General features: G+C 41.0%; 1 protein-coding gene across 1 annotated transcript in view; it reads right to left on the minus strand.

The window, feature by feature from the left end:
- The window catches only part of PDE4B (phosphodiesterase 4B), a 596,036-nt gene extending 587,013 nt beyond the window's left edge, over nucleotides 1-9,023 (minus strand). Inside the window, exon 1 of the mRNA XM_029227603.1 lies at nucleotides 8,898-9,023. The gene's annotated coding sequence lies outside the window, so the exon portion shown is untranslated. The remainder of the gene's footprint in view (nucleotides 1-8,897) is intronic.
- Between the last annotated feature and the right edge of the window lie 4,881 nt (nucleotides 9,024-13,904).

Below are 13,904 nucleotides of genomic sequence, written 5' to 3' on the forward strand. Positions count from 1 at the left end.
CTGGCCTTGGACTAGAGGAACAACAGAGCAGAAGGTACCTTATGACCCCCTACCCAATAGCAGGTTATGCAGGTCCAGGGTCTCCCAACCCCCCGAATCTAGCAGTAGGTGATACAGGTGAGCTTACATTCCTCCCTTGTGTCTAACTGCGATCCAGCCAACAACACCAGATGGCCTCTCAGCACTGGCAGGGGGATTCCTGCCATAACAAGCTCCAGGCCCGGGAGTGCTCCTTATTCCTGCAGGCTGAAAAATCCCTTCCCTCACCTACAGGCATCAGGGGGACTGGCCTTGGCAGGCCCCTTCTGCCCCCTTCAGGGGCATCAGTAGGGTTCAGTGGGAGCTCCAGAAGCACCAGTCAAGCCAGGCAGACTGAAGCAGCACCATAAAGCTTCTGCAAAGTAAATTGTCATTGGAACCACAGCCCACAAAAGTAATCCTGGACATGTGTACTAAACCTACACAGGGTGACTGTCTGCTAAAGTATAAGATTTCAATAGGACCCAGACCCTTTTAACATGGTAGCCAAAATACCCAAGACATGATCACAACTGGAATGAGAAAAGACAATCAACTAAAACCAACACTGAAGTGAATCAGATGTTAGAATTTGGAATTATTTAGTAAGAATTTTAGAGCAGCCATTATAAAAGTGCTTCAACAAGCAAACTCAAATTCTCTGAAAAAAAAAAAGAATGGAAAATTTCAACGAAGATGCATACGTTCTAATAAGTTCTAACTGCCAAATGGCAATTATAGAACTAAAAAATACCATAACCATAATAAAACACTCACTGGATGGGTTCAATAGTGGAGATGACAGAGGATAGAATCAGTGAACTTCAGAATAGATCAATAGAGTTTATCCAATCTGAACAACAGAGAGAAACTAGACAAAAAAAAAAAGAAGGAGGAGGAGAAGGAAAAGGAGAAGAAGAACAAGAAGAACAGAGCCTCAGAGTCCTGTGGGACAGTAACAAAAGATCCAGTATTCATATCATCACTTCCCAGAATGACATGAGAAAGACAGTAGAGCTGAAGAGTATTTGAAGAAATAATGAAATAATGCTAGGAAAAATTTGGTGCAAGACACAAACCTATAGATTTAAGAAGCTGATCAAATCTCAAACAGAATAAACCCAAAGAAATCTATACCAATACACAACATCACTAAGCTTCTAAAAAACTAAAGACAATGAAAGTATCTTAAACTAGCCCGAGGGAAATGGCACATTGCCTTTAGCAGAGCATCAATTCAAATGACAACAATTTTCTCGTCAGAAACCATGGGGGCCTAAAGGAGGTGGCACATTTTTCAAGTGCTGAGAGAAAAGAACTGTCAACCACAAATTCTTTCCCAATATGAGTTGTTTAAATAATATTCAATGAGTGAAACGAAAAACATAACACTGTCTTACACTCAGAACAACAGCATTTAAATAGAACCAAGAGAAGAGACCTAAATACATACAGTAATAACCAAAGCAACCACTGAGAAAACTGTACAAAGAGATACACTCAAAAACACTACAAATAAATCAAAATGGAATCCTATAAAATGTTCAAATAACTCACAGGAAGAGAAGAAAAGAGAAATAAAGGAACAAGAAACAGAGGAAACAAAGAGAAAACATAATAAAATGGCAGACTTAAACGCTAACATAATGCAGAGAAATTGGATCGCTCATACATTGCTGGTCGGAATGTAAAGATACAGCCCCCCTGGAAAATGGTTTGGCAGTTTCTTATAAAACTAAACATGCAATTATCATAGGACCCAACGATCACACCCATGGGCATTTATCCCAGAGAAGTGAAAACTTATATCCACACAAACACCTGTACACATGTGTGCATACCAGCTTTAATCATAATAGCCAAAAACTGGAAACAACCCAAATGTCCTTCAATGCCTAAACAAGCTGGGGTACACCCATACAATGGGACAGTACTCAGCAATAAAAATGAACAAACCATTGACACATATGACATCTTGGATGATTCTCTGGGGAATTATGGTGAGTGGAGGACAAAAACAACCTCAAAGATTATATAACCTATGATTCCATTTATATAACACTTTGGAAATGAAAAATTTATAGTGAGAAAGAGCAGATTAGTGGTTGTCAGAGGTTAGGAATGGGACAGGGAGTGTGAGGGAGGTGGGTGTAGTTATAAAAAGGGCAGCACCAGGGCTCCTTGTGGTGATGGAGCTATTCTGTTATCTTGACTGTGGTGGTGAATACAGGAACCTACATATGTGATAAAATTGCATAGAACTAAACACTTACACAAATAAGTGTAAAACTGGTAAATCCGAATAAGAGCTGCAGATTATATCGTGTCAGTCTCCTGGTTGTGATGTTGTGTTATACTTTTCCAAGATGTTACTCTTCGGGAACACTGAATGAAGGGTACACAGGATCTCTCTGTACTATTTCTCACAACTGCATGTAAATCTACAATTGTCTCAAAATAAAAAATTTAATTAGAAAGAATACTGGGTGAAAGTTGTGGGGAAGCTGGTCTTTCACATAGTCTCAAAGTATCACAGAGTCTATATTAACCTCAAAGGAAAAAAAAGGATCAATTTGGTAGCGACCATCTTTCAAGTGCTCTGACTTAGTCACCAGTAATGGGACAAACAGACTCTCCTGTTGTGATACAATAGGAAGTACATATCACCAATTTAGGAGTATTCTTGCTGAAAATATTTAACCTGAACCTAACCAAATGAGTAAGCCATTAGACAAATCCATACTTAGAGACACTCTGTAAGTCAACTGACCTGGACTCAACATAAATATTAATGTCACAAAAAGAAAAAATAGACAAGGGGACTAGCATAAATTAAGCTTTTAAAAATAATGTGAGGATAGTATAAAAAAAAGAAAATAACTGAAAAGAGTTGATTCTCAGAGTGTTATATAGTCACAGAAAGACGTCTTATGCCACCAGCAAGGCAGACTGAGTTCATGTGAACCAAATTCCCTTCCGCTACAAACACATATATACTTAGATTTTTAAAAGACCGGAAAAATTGAAATAGGTTAAAGTGTTAAGCCTGAAGAAAAAAAAAAGAAAGGTAATCTGTAGCTGTCAGAACAGAAAGAAAACAGATATGGTAATAGCAGGCACAGAAATCGATAACACAGCAACCCAAAATTATACACAACTTAGATGCAGGCACAAATGCCAAGAGGCTGGAGATTTCACATGTGTTTAGGGACAGGAAACTTAGTTTGGGACCCATGAAAAGAAGGAGCTGAGACCTCTGCCTAAGAACCCTGAAAGAATTGACCATTTAGTTTAAGAAGGACTAGAAGTTTGGCCTGGAAGCAGCAAGAAGGTTTGTCTCTTCCTGGGGCTCTGGATAGAAGAAAAAGAAAAAGGATTCTTTGAATTAAATCCCTAAACAACCTCCCCCCACACAGTTTGAATTTACATCACCTGGTATTCCTATCCTATGGTATAGGAATCTCAAGCCAAGAAATTAATGAAAAAGCCAATTCTACGGATGATATAGACTTAACGTGGTGATCATTTCACAATACATACAAATAGCAAATCGTTATGCTGTACACCTGAAACTAATAAAATGTCAATTATATAACATGTCAATTATACCTTAATAATTTTTTAAATCTGATAGATCCTAGACCAGCAAAATCCCTAGGTTAATCTACAGAAGCAAACACAATATCACTCTACAGGGAAACTTCCAAAAACTAGGAAGAATATGGCTATCACAGGGAAAAACCAAAAGCAGAAACCCAGCTGAAGATGAATTCATAATCCCAATAATAAACCACATGAGGAAAGGATCCTCCTTTAAGCGGATATATAGTGCTGGAAGAACCAGTAGACCCAACCACTGGAACGAGTAACTCCCAGAAGAATTCAAGTAAGAAAACAATCTGATACTTATTATAAAATAAGTACATGTATAATTATTAAAGAGAAAATATGAATAGAATCCAAAATAAAAGGATAGAAAAACTCAGGGAAAAAACAGGAAGATATGAAAAGGCATCAAATAGCACTCCTAGAAATAAAAAAATAATTCATAGCTCAATGGAAATTTAAGCAATAGATATCAATGAAGAATTAGTTAGCTGGAAAACATTCCTGAATAATTACCCAAATGCCTTTTTGAAATATTTCTTAATAGAAAATAATACAGAGGTAACAGACACGAGACATAAAACAGGAAGGTCCAACATATATCTAAGAATTCCAGTGGGAAAAATAGAGACAATGGGGCTTCCCTGGTGGCGCAGTGGTTGAGAGTCCGCCTGCCGATGCAGGGGACACGGGTTCGTGCCCCGGTCCGGGAAGATCCCACATGCCGCGGAGCAGCTGGGCCCGTGAGCCATGGCTGCTGAGCCTGCGCGTCCGGAGCCTGTGCTCCGCAACGGGAGAGTCCACAACAGTGATAGGCCCGTGTACCGCAAAAAAAAAAAAAAGAGACAATGAAGGCAACATAATGTATGATGAGATATGCTATGAATTTTTAATAATTCAAGAAACAGAAGAGTCATCTGATTAAAGAAGCATAAGAAATCCCATGAAGAAAACGTAAAAATAAACCCACACCTGGGCATACCTCAGTAAAACTGCAGAACACCAAAGACAGAGTAATCTCTTTTTTGTAAATTGAAGTATAGTTGATTTACAATGTTGTGTTAGTCTCAGGTGCACAGCAAAGTGATTCAGTTTTATATATATATATATATATATACACATACATATAGTTTTTCAGATTCTTTCCCATTATAGGTTATTACAAGATATTAAATATAGTTCCCTGTGCTATACAGTAGGTCCTTGTTTACCTGTTTTCTATATAGTAGTGTGTCTCTGTTAATCCCAAACTTCTAATTTATAAAGTAATCTTAAAAGCAATGAAGGAACTACTCATCATCAACAAGAGAGACAATATCTTCAAAATGATGAGATAAATAATTGTCAAGTTAGAATCCTGCTCTCAGATAGTCTGTTATTCAAGTGTTAGGATGAAATACAGTTTCAAACAAACAACAACAGTAAAAAGACTCAGAGTTTTATCTGTATATGCTTACCAAATAGCTACATACTTCTAATAAAGAGGAATTTTAATCTAGAAGGAAAGAGAGGGATGCAAGAAGCAATAGCGAACATAGAAAACATGGGTAAATTTAAATGAGCATTGACTATGAAAACAATCAAAAAAAAGGAAAAACTAAATATATAAAAAATGACATAATGGCTGTAAAGAATGTAGTAGAACTATATCACTATACAATATTATGAAACATGAAGTATGATCAGAATTATAACATTGTAGAGCCTTTTAGTATTCGAAAGGAGAGTAGATATTTTGATTAATATCATCTGTTAAGACAAAACATGAATGTTGAAAACATAAAAATACCTATTACTCAAAGTATAGAAATATATACAATATTTAAATCAATAGACCAAAAAGAGAGTAAAAGAAGTATAAGTCCACTAAAAGGAAAGAATGGTATAACAAGGAGGGACAGAAGAGGATCAAGGACATAGAAATGTCCTCCAGTGAGAAGTGACACTATATTTTAAAAGATTAAAACAGGCAAAACTAATGTGCATGAAGGAGGTGTTGCTATAGGATGGCTTCCCCAGGGCAGCCGACTCCAAGATGAAGTTGAGCATGCAATTTTATTAAGCACTGCCTTGCTATCAACATCTGAGAATGGGGAAGGAAGCAGAAATGGGCAAAGGGAGACTTGGTGCTGCAACCCAAGCCCCATGGGGGTTTCCAGAGCCAGAATGGTCCTTCAGAGTTACCTGGAGCTGGACTGAGATGGCCGAGCCTTTATACTCTAACATGGATCAGCCATTGGATGTGAGCTGCCCTGGAAAGTGGTGTGACCTTGGACAAAGGGGCTTTCTACAGTTCAGGCAATCCTCAAAGGGACTGGCCCTCAAAGACCGTCTGCTGATAGCACTCCCACAAGCTGGGGCAACAAGCTCTCCTTGAAGGGGGGTTTGGCACATCACAGCGTCTGCCATATTACCACAAGGTGACTGCAAAACAACAGCGCTCAAAGGAACCCATTTGTCCCGCGATCAGCATCCCCAACACCTTCTCTGAAGCCTGCTGCTCAAATTGTCTTGGAAAGAGCAATGACGTTTTATGCCATAATAATAAAAGATAATTCCAAATTGCTAATCCCCAAATCCTTCTAACTCAAGACTACATCATGTACCTCTTGCTCCCTAATCAAAGTAAGCCAAATAAGAGATTAAGAGCAACCTGGGATTCTTTATTCCTTCACAATTTTAAAGTTTCAGTTTGTAAACAACATGAAAATACCATTTTTGTGTCTAATATTTTTATCAAACACAAATCCTTACTCGGGCACAGTACTATTATTAAATACCTGTCTCTAGACAGGCAAAAGACTCCAAGATCAGAAAACCATATATGATTGATATCTCATTCCTCATATCAAAACCAGTTCTATTCAAAAGAAACAAGCATGCTTAAGTGGGTACCCTCTAGAGAAATTCAATATAATTTATCTTTGCAAAATATGTCAAGTCAGAAATAAACTAAAAGGCAGATCGACTGAGAAAAAAAATACAAGTAGATATATTGCAAAATTGATTACCTCACAACTGTTATAAGAAATACAGAGAGATGATAGATATACAGACAGACGGCCTCAATGTAACAATCATGCCCTCTCAACCATTCCAGTCTACTCAACAACTTTACTCATTTTTTGTAATTGGGATTCTGTTGTTGAAAAAGAACACAAACAGCCAGCAAATATGTTACTAGCCAAGTCCTACAAGTACAGGTTTGAAGAGTTGAATAGACCATTGTTATGCTGAAGACACATGTTGACATTAAGGGGATTTCTCTTGGCATATCGTAATGTAAATGAGGTAGCCTCAGAGGGAAGTGCAGCTGAATTTCCTTTCACCTGAAGTGAAATCATTTACCTTATCCACCTTCATGTCGAATTCATGCACAGATAACTTCCAGACCCCTCCCTACACCTCAGGCTTAGGTAAAAACACTAGGCAAAAGTACCCAGATTATTTTTGCTTTTATAAAAATTATTGGCAAAACAACCAGCTTTTAGTAAAAGGAAGATGGGGAACGTGGATGGTCCACTAAAAAGAAACCAGCATCTGTACTTTTTTTTAAATTGAATGTGCCTTTTATTCTTACACTGTAGCCCAGGGCTTTCAAGTAGCCAGAAACCTCTGAATTTAAAGGATGGATGTGATTCAAATAACAGTTGTATCTCATACAGATCGAAGAGACAAAATGCACAGATATATCATTTCTGTTTAGTAATATCATATACATGTGATGTAAACATAATGTAAATGTAATGTAATTTTAGGCAGGAGCCTCAAAATATTTCTTTAAATTTATCCCAGGCATGTGTATACACATATATTTGTCTTTAAAATGAACCACACTATTTAAGAGCTATTCCTCTGTGCTCTCTTCTTCATACTTGCTTTAAAAGCAATTGACTACAGTAGCTTCAGAATATTTTGAAATACAGCACTTGGAAGGGGGGTGGTCTGTGAAAGAGGGAAGGAAGGAAGCAAAAGAGGAAGATGGAAGAGGAGGGAAGGCAGGAAGGAAGCGGGAAAAAACACTACACACACACACTCACACACACACACACACACACACACACACACACACACACACACTCGTAGCTTAGAAAGGGCCAGGACCTAAACACACCCCAGCACCCCTCCCCAAACATGAGACAACGCTTCCCAAAAGTTCCTAGCGGAGCCTTCGTTAAGCCGTGGCCTGGGTGCACCCACTTGTGCCCCAAACCCCGGGCAGGCAGGACCATCCTGGGGCCGCAGCCCTGCAAACTCTCGGGTACTTCAGGCTCCCTCCCGTGCCCGCTGTCAATCACCCGGCACAGCGCGCCAACCCTTCGCCCACTCCCGGGCGAATTCTTCTGCCTTTCTCCATCCCCCCTTGGCTCTCTCCTTCCCAGGGACTTTCCAAAGAGTTCAGGGCCGAAGGCAGAGGCTGAGGAGGAGCGAGCGAAGAGTAAGGGCCGGCTGGCGGATTTACCACAAGGGGTAGGAACGTTGCGGTCAAGGCGACCATCCTGGCGCGGCCCCATATTCCCCCCGCGCTCCCTACCAGCGCCGCAGCACCCACACTCTCCATTTCAGCTTCGCTGTGTGACCGAGTAAGAGACGGGGGGAAACAAACCCGCAGCCCACGGGACAGACCTTACCTCAGGCTACCCTCGCGGAAGCCGCCCTCGTCCTGTTCGACGCGCCCCCGCTGCACTGCCGCGGCCGCCGCGCTCTGGACGCGCGGGCTCCGGCGGCGGCTCCGGCGGCGGCTCCGGCGGCGACTCCGCCCGGCGCAGCTAGTCCGTGCGAGGCGAGCGAGCCCTCCGCGCTTCCCTGCGCGGGGCACAAGAGGCAGCGGGGAGACGCCGGCGAGACGCTGGCGCGCCGCTCGCGTGCAGCCCGGCCGGCGATCCACAGCCCGCAGCCACCGCGGAAGCGGGGCCGGCAGCCCCGGAAAGGCGCGCACAAACCAGGGGCGGCCCGCAGGGGCGACACGGACGGCCGCAACGCGGCCCGGAGCTCCTGTCTCCTCAGCTGGCCCTCCAAACTCCCGCTCTGTACTCCCACTGCCCCGCTCCCCCGGAGAGACAGCTCGCCGGCGGCACTTGGTCTGCCGCGCTGCGCTCTTCAGCCCGGCGCGGGTAATAACAATTGGATCTTATTGCACGGACTAGATGCTGTGTAGTAGGTTGTAACTGCTGCGGCGGCCACCTGTCAATCCTAAGGAGCAAGGCACACGGTCCCCAGCCGTCTGGCCTCTCCCCGATTCCCCACCCCGCTTATTTTCCTCCCCCACCTACCTCGCCGACATCCCGCAGTACTCCACCAGCACTACACCAAGGGAGTTTTGCAAAATAACCCTCACTCTTAGCTGGAAGCTCGCGGCATCTCCCTTCCCTCCCCGGCTGAAGGATTACGCGCAGTCCTGCATGCCTAGCCAAAGCCGGATGCCGAAAAGCCTGGTTTGAACCCCACACTCGCCCCCCCCCCCCCCCCCCCCCCGCCCAGCTCCCATTCATAATCCCAGCGGCCGTCTGCCACTACGCACCCTCCCCCCGCTGGCCGCGCTCGCCGCGATTGGCAGTCCCTGGAACGTGTCAGTCACTCGCAGTGAATACGGTGCTCGAGGCTCCGCAGCCAAGGGTGACACAAAGAGGGATGGGGAGGGAGGGCACTCAGAGCTCGGGTGCGGGAAGGCGAGGGAGTGAGTGGGGCAATTACGTGGAAGGAGCCCGAGGGAGGGTGAGAGCCCGCTGCTCTCTGGTTGCACAAAGGAGGTCCAAGAGTGGATCAGCGCAGTGCTACTGAGCCAACCGGTCAGATCACCACCGCGGAGGTGCCCCACCAAGATACCCTGGGAGTGGGTCCCAAAACTTGGGAATTTGTGCGACCCAGCAACAGGCACCCGGGAGCCTGACTGCCCCACCTTGAAAGAACGCAGCTGCGTGGAGGCCTGCCAGCTATGGGGGTCTTGGGGGGCGGGGGGCGTTGTGAGAAACACAGCCTTCCTTTTCCCCAGTTGTCCAACCCTTGCAGTCATGGAAAGAGAGAAGAAAGCTGGCAAGGAAAAGAGAAAGATAGGAATGCAGTTAACTCTGCCTACTGAGCTGCTCCAACAAGCTCGAGACCAGAAAGACCTTAATGGATAAAATTGGCTTATTTCTTAGTTTATGCCAATAAAAATTAGGGCACACCCATTTGCAGTGAGCACAACATACTGTGCCAGATGCTGGGGTACAGAGATGATTAGGACACAGTTCCTAAACCCAAGGAGCTCACAGCCTAGTGGGAGAAGCAACTATGAAAGCCCAGAACTGACGATACAAGTATTACACTACAGAAACACATACCAATTACATTAGTGGGAGGATTTTCTCTAGCTGGAGGGGGAATGGGTCATGGAATTAGATCCCTTTTGAACTGTGCATTAAGGGGCAAATAGCAGTGTCCCAAAGAAGTGGCAATAACCTTCTATTATTCAGCAATTAATCCAAACCAGCTTTACATACCCACTCGTTCAAAGTCACACCTGAGAGCTTATTAACGTAGATAAGTAATGAACTCCTGCCCTGCACTGTTTCCCAGTTACAGTTTCGGAGGAAACATTACCAAACACTAGCCCTTGGAGTGTAGAACACCTGGTCCTCCCCAGCTGAGATGCTGCCTTCTTGGACCTGTTGCTTTACATCCTATATCATCTACCTTACCTATTAGCTTGAAATTGAGCCCAAAGCCAAAAATTAATAATATGGAAGCAATGAGCATCTGGAGAGAAGCCAATAAATCCTGCAACGCGGTCATGGTTCTGACACAGTCTTTGTAAAATGATGACAATATAATCTCTTTTTCCTGAAATCCAGTGATGATTAATTAGTCAGACTCATTAAATATAAAGAGACCGTTGCCCGAACAGAGCGTGGGATGGGAACCTAAACTGTGATTCAGTCTCAGAAAAAAAGAACCAGTCTGAGTGGCACGCTCCCCCTCTGAATATTAGAACTTTGAAAAGTATTAACGATTACTAAAGCACTCTAGGTTATTATATCGTCTTCTGAAAAATATGTCCAAAGTGTTCTTGTTGCAAAAAAAGAATTAAATGGACTCCAGTATGAAGATGATGTCATCGATTAAACTATAAGGCAGAAGAGGCACACATGGAGGGGATAAGAGGCACAGAGGGTTTCCAGGGAACCCAGTAGCAGGTCTCAGGGGCAACAAAACTATAATCCTTAAAGATGAGGTAGTTGCTGTGAGATGTAGGAGCCCTATTCCTTGTTTGCAAGAACTGGGGAGCACGGAGCTGTTAGCAAAAGGTCTCCTGAACCAAATTTACTTCAGGGACTCAAAGGGAGTACGTTTACAGAGAAGTCATCATTACTGGAAGCAGTCTGGTTTTGAGGCAGCAATAAAAGTGAATCTGTAATGTACTGCTGCATGACAAACCACCCAAAACAATGGTTTAAGAAGCTACCAGTTATTGGCCTACAATTCAGTGAGGTGACGAATCGGGGTGGGCTCAACTGGGATGGCTGGTCTCTGCTCCATGTGGGGTCAGCAGGTCTCATGTATTTGGGCCTCAGGAGGAAAGGCTTGGACACCTGGAGACTCTTTCCAGAAAGCTAGTTCAGGCTTTTTCACATGGAAGTGAAAGAGTTCCCAGTAGCAAGAGAGAGGGCAGGTCCCAATGTTCACACCCTTTCAGAATTCTGCATGTGTCATGTTTGCTAATGTGTCATTGGCTAAAGCAAGTCATACAGCTAAGAATAGAGTCATTGTGGGAGGGCATGGATATGGAACGGTGTCATTGTTGCAGGTCTTTAATACAACAATCTACCACAGAAAGTAAGAGCTTTTTGACTGAGAGAACAGGAAAGCTACCTTGAAGGCTCCATGTCAGGAACTTTCTATAAGGACTGACCAGAAAAATATAATTCATTCAGTAGTGAGGAGTGATAAAGAAGAAACTGGCACAAAAAGGATACAAAGATACTATAAAAGGATACAAAGACACCATTTAAAAAGAAGCATCAAAATTTACCAAGAGATGAGGAAAAAAGAGTTGCCACAGAGCCAATGAAATTTGTGACTATGTATTTTACAAAGAAAAAGAATCCAATAGATAAAACATGAATAGGATTTATTGTTGCCAGGCAATATTCTAACCGCTTTGCAGATATGAACACAATAGATTCTCAATACAACTCTGTAAATTAGGCATGATTGTTTTTCCTATTATGTATATGAAAAGAACTAAGGTACTTAAAAGTTAAATAACTTGTTCAAGATCACACATCTAGTCAGAGGAGGAGCCAGTATTGAAACCCACTCATTCTTTCTCCAGTGTCTGTAACTCTTATTTGTTAAGCTATATTGCCTCCCTAAATGAAATATATTTACAATTATGTTAACGAAGCAATATGGTCTTTTATGAAAGATAACAGCATAAATGAAGAAACAAAGAAAAGAGACGAGGTTGAAATGAGCTGATATAAATCAGGTATGAAGAAGAAAAAGAACAAAACCATCACAAAAATGAAGACAACACAAATTGGAAGAAACAGAGAGGAATAAGCACTGTGGATAAGTAAGTAACAGTGAAGACAGGTATAAGAAGAATGGCCAACATTAAATGAAAATAATGAGAAATATATTTTTAAAGTATTACATGAAAATGACAGCAATAGAAGAAATATAATGAAGAGCCAGCATACCTAAAATCAGAGTCTCTGAAGGAGAAAACCTTAGCAGTGGGACAGAGCAAATACTTTCAAACAGAATTATGAAAGAATTTTTCTGAAATTAAAAAAAAAGTCCTGAACCTAAATGTTGAAAGTAAACAACATGCACTAAAGAAAATGGGTTTATGATAGTTAACTCAAGACATATTATTCCTTACAATTTAATTTCTCTCACTAGGGAGAAATTAAGTTAAAATTTTCTCTTGGGGGGGCAAAAATGAAAAAAAATTATGGGGACACATTATATCCAATTAGATTATAGTAGATTAGAGTAATCCTTAGGATTATATTAGCATTCTCTTTCTGTGCTTTAACCCTTTATCATTTCTAATTCTTAGTATTTATATCTTTTTTATTTTTTTAACTGAAGTATAGTTGATTTACAATATTGTATTGATTTCAGATGTACAACATAGTGATTCAGTACATTTATAGATTATACTCTATTTAAAGTTACTACAAAGTAATGACTATATTTCCCTGTACTGTACAATAGATCCATAGATCCTTGTTGCTTATCTATTTTGTACTTAGTAGTTTGTATCTCTTTTCTTGATTAATTTAACAGTATTTTAGATGTTATATTTTTATAATGATAAAAACCCAGCTTTTAGAATTATGTATTAATTCTAATCACTTTCTTTTCTTCTTCTAAATGACTTAGTTCTTTGTTTCTGTTTTCCTTCTTTTTACTTAGTAGTGTTTTTCTATGTTTTTGAGTTGATGCTTATTTAATTAATTTAGCTAATGCTGTGTCACAGAATCCTGCTAGGTAGTGTTTTCTTTTATCATTATTTTCTAAAAATCCTTCAATTTTTGTTCATGAGTATGTAAGAGAATTTCTTAATAATTTCCAGGTGGAAAGATTTTTGATTTTCTGATTTTCTATGGATTTCTAGTTTTATTGCATTTTCAGCATAGATTGGGTCCATAATTCCTTATTTTTAGATTTTATTGAAGTTTTTTTATGGCTTAATATATGGCCATTTTTCATCAATTAAGGCTGCAAAGCCATCACAATTTGTAGAAAATATGAGAGTATATCTGGAAAACCGAAGCAACTAAATTGAAAACTATTACAAATAATAAGCAGTATATCAATATAAAAATATTTTTACATATATAAATAACAGTTAGACAATATAATGAATATAATATCTAATTTATATTAGCAACAAAAAAGCTGAAATATCCAAGAATACAATAAACAGGAAATGTATAAGATCTATACATAGAAAACTTTGGTAGACTAATGAAGGACACAGAAGAAGTATGAACACATAAAAAGGCATTCCACAGGTTTTTTTTTAAACTTCTTTTAACATCTTTATTGGAGTATAATTGCTTTACAATGGTGTGTTAGTTTCTGCTTTATAACAAAGTGAATCAGCTATATGTATACATATATCATCGTATCCCCCCCTTCTTGTGTCCCCTCCCTATCCCATCCCTCCAGGTGGTCATAAAGCACCAAGCTTTATGTGCTATGCAGCTCCCTGTGCTATGCAGCTGCTTCCCACTAGCTATCGATTTTACATTTGGTAGTGTATATTGTCAATACCACTCTCT

The sequence above is a fragment of the Monodon monoceros genome, unplaced genomic scaffold (genome assembly GCF_005190385.1).
Source record: "Monodon monoceros isolate NGI ecotype Baffin Bay Population unplaced genomic scaffold, NGI_Narwhal_1 Super_Scaffold_18, whole genome shotgun sequence".
In the NCBI taxonomy this organism is placed as follows: domain Eukaryota; kingdom Metazoa; phylum Chordata; class Mammalia; order Artiodactyla; family Monodontidae; genus Monodon; species Monodon monoceros.